The sequence below is a fragment of the Electrona antarctica genome (genome assembly GCF_951216825.1).
Source record: "Electrona antarctica genome assembly, chromosome: 6".
NCBI classification, from domain to species: Eukaryota; Metazoa; Chordata; class Actinopteri; order Myctophiformes; family Myctophidae; genus Electrona; species Electrona antarctica.
In genome coordinates this window covers 44,180,944-44,184,979 of record NC_136811.1, presented here as the reverse complement: position 1 = coordinate 44,184,979, position 4,036 = coordinate 44,180,944, and positions in this window count along the sequence as shown.

Genomic DNA, 4,036 nt, shown 5'->3' with positions numbered 1-4,036 from the left:
AGTGACACTCGCTGACAATGATTGACCGAATCGAAAAAGTCGAAAAAAGCGCACCGAAATGACGGGGAATCTTGTGATGAAGCACCTCTCAGCACTGCACAGCGGCCAGAGAGGCCTCTGGAGGCTTGAAGAATCCCCTCTGGAAGGAGATGGCAGCAGACTGGAGCCTCTTGGTCAAGAAGGCCTGAAGGGCCTAAAGTCAGTGGTTTCACTTGCCTGGGCCAAACCTCTTTGTATCGTTTAATGGCCCCACACAAACGCACGCACGCACGCACGCACTCACGCACGCACGCACGCACGCACGCACGCACGCACGCACGCACGCACGCACGCACGCACGCACGCACGCACGCACGCACGCACGCACGCACGCACGCACCCACACACACACACACACACACACACACACACACACACACACACACACACACACACACACACACGAGGCATGCATGCATCTTGTATTCACATTCACAATCACACGCATACTTGGCTCACTGGGATGCTTGCCTTGGGAGAAAATTGTTTCCCAGCATCATTGCCCTTGGAGAGAATTCAGTTTGCATTGAAGCTGGTACAACAACCAGAAGGTCTCCATAAATTTAGAGAAATTGGCAAATATCAACAGAGAGGCATTGTGCAATGACAAAAAGAAAAGAAAAAAGTTTATACATTTTTTAATTTGCCAGATGACCTCTCTGTTTCATATGTAATGAGAACATTTCATTACGCAATATGGCTCTGCCCCTTTTTCCAGTATGGAAAGTTATATGATGGGCTACATATCCTTCAGGAAATCACCATCTTCCATGCTTATGTCAATATGGCGCGGTGTGGCTCAAATTCTTTCACAACTACCATACTGTGCAGAAGATGAATGAACTCCACTACAATTCTGTTTTTCATGGCATGAGCTCCTTTAGTTTGAACCAAGGCTTGTCAGGATGTGTTTTCCACAAAAATGAAACAAAGTCGTGAAACAAAGTTAATATGAAATGACAACCCATGTAATTCTATGTAAATATTCTGGAAATAACTGCATTCCTGATGATATATGTGTTAATTTTCAGCATTTGACGAAAGCTGATTGGAAACTGTTCTGAAACGCTTCAGGCAGGAGATTCTTTTATATGTTTTTGAAGGGTCTTGGACCTATTTGTGGACGAGGTTCGTTCAGCGAATCATGCTGCTTTTCAACTATTTGATAGCTGCGTTACAGCTGTAGACAGTGTGGTCATGAGTCAGAGACACTGTGAAATCTTGCATTTGGGGTTAAAAGCAGCCGTTTAAATATTTATCTATTGGTGTGTTTCAGTCCTTGAGTGTTTCTGTGCCATAGCAGCTGACCTGCGGACAGTTCTCCTGTCTGGCTGTCAGGTGTTATTTGAGTGATCCATTCTCATTGCTCCCATTCTCCTCTCCTGGCTCCGCATTCCCAGAAGAAAAAGGGAGTGGGTCTGGCCGCCCTGCTTGTAGCCAAAACACTATTTCATCACCAGGCTGCAGGCTCTGCGACTGGACGAAGCAGGATTTAGCGCTATGCATGCCTCATCCATCTTTAGCACTCCCAGCCTCTTCCCCAAAACAGACAGAGATGGATGAGCTCGCTGGAGCCCTGCTTGCCGTTTCCACTCCCTCCCTCACCTACGGAAAACTTCTCCTCCACGGGTCCTCACCAAGGAGAAGCAGGCTCCGCTCCTCCCTCTCCACACTCCGTCTCTCTCCTGCGTCGAAGGCTTTCTTGCTTCTGCTTTTTTCTGAATCTCCCACCCCCACCTCTCTCTTCTTCTTGCTAGACCCACTACTCCAAGGCCATGTTCAACCCCTTTCTGTTCCACAATTATTTCCCTGCCCATCCTATTTCCAAAAATATTTTTCCTAAGACGTGTACAGACGTCTTGGGCACACCATGTGATAATTCTAAAGACGTCTGGAGACGTCTTGGGCACAAATTGGGTTAAAGGTGCACTGCAGCACTAGGTAACATTTAGCCTTTATACATATATATATAAATGTTGTAGCCCTCATTTCCCTCTATCAGCCACTATATTATTGTGCTGGTGTGTTTCCTTTCAGAAAGACTTGTCCCTCTGGCTGTATTTTGGTTTTGTTACATTGTTTATGTTGACATTTCCACTGTTTATGTTGACATTTATCTGTGAAGGGAGGGCTGAGTTCAGCCAGGGCTCTGCCAGAGCTCTTAATTATCCTTTTTATGAATGCATAAAAGACAGCAATCACTTTGATACCTGCCAGAAGAGGTGAGGGGGGCAGTGTGTGTGTGTACACATACACAAACAGATTCATGTATTACACTCTCCACGAGTTCAATGAACACAAATTTGATGTGTTCCTCCGTTCAATGAAAACATAATAATATAATAAATAATAAGTTCACAGCACTATCTAGTGTCTAGTGAAGAGTGATCTGATTTACCACAAAATCTACAAGCTAAGAGGTGGGACTTCACCATTAACCACTGTTATCATCCTTATAGGGGGTGTGCGTGTGACATCATCATACCCGGAAGTTATGCGGAAACGCCTACCGAGTGGCAAAAAATGTCTGGCCTTGACAGCCTATATCCAAACAGAAAAGTCCTATCTGATTACATTAAAAGACGTTAAACTCACTTTGCCACTCACTTTATGCATGCGCATACTCTCTATTGGGAAAATACTCATCGTCACAGCTTCCTTAACCCAAATAATTAATCTGTGGTGCTGTGTAGCTGAACGCATCATTCCCAAACTTGGCAAAATGAAAAGCCTATCATATCTCTCCTCATCCTGCTCATCTGACCTGGCCGCAGGCTAGATTCCCCAGAGCGGCTGGGAACAAGCAAGGCCTCTCCGAGGCTAATCTCCCAGGGAATCAGGGATTACAGGCAACACTAATAGCTAATCCACTACACTTGGTCTGTAACCCCCTAAGCAGAGCCAGCGGCTTAGCAACGGGTTTCCCCTTTCCTTCCGTTGGTCTGGCGATGCAGTGTGGATAAGGACAGACTGACTGATTGTTGCAGGCTGATCTGAGGCTAAATGGAAGTGACGCCTGTCCATCGTTGACGGTTGCTGGTAGTTGGTGGTGCCGTGAACTGAATATCCTAACCCAGCATGAATCACCTAAACCCTAGACTTCATTGGAAGTCGAATCGTGAAAATAGTTAATCTAAAAGCTGACAACACTTGTTGTGAGCTTGTAGATCTGCTATTTCCGCCTATGACGACGTGCCCAGAATAGGGATGCTGGGGTTCATGTGGTTAACATGAACTCTGCCTGGACGTGTTTGGAAGACACAGCCGAATTCAAGGAAACATATTAAAGGATTTGAAACTAAGTAAGGGACTGTGCATAATGCACTTTTCTCATAACAGTTGAACATGACAGATATTGACTGATATTATACAGACAGGAGGCAAATAACATCAGCCTATGATTAGCCCGCTGGATTTTATGACAATAATAGTGAAAGATGCACACAGACAGAGCCATGTCTTTGTTGGACATTCCAACAAGCTTAAGGTTTCGCCAAAGTTCTTCCTCTGGACTACAGAGGGCACTGTTGCCTCATAGTGGATGGCACTGTGTGTCAGTGCCTTCTAATGATGATCACTCACATCAAACTGATTGACAATCTTTATTCACCCTTTAACAAGTTCATAAATGACCTTCGCCGGCCCAGCCATATAGTTTGCATGGGAACCACTGCTGAAAAGGAGTCCCTTCTCCTTCAGATCAAACATCATTCATGCCACAACTCTTCAAAAGCTTCAGCCCCTTTCCTGTAAAAATAACCACTCCGTCAGTTTATGCTCAAATGTCCCCTGGCTTCCATCGGTTCCGCCAGATTGTTGAGGAAAATCAAATGCAGACACATTCATTCATCCGCTGACCAGAGGCCAGCGCATTAAAAGCCGTGGAGTAAATGGCTTTCCCCACTCTGCTGCTTTGAGCCTGTGACCTCTCTCAATTTAAACACTGTCCAAAAAAAGGCCATAAACTCAACGCTCAAGTTTTCCATCAGTCTAAGAG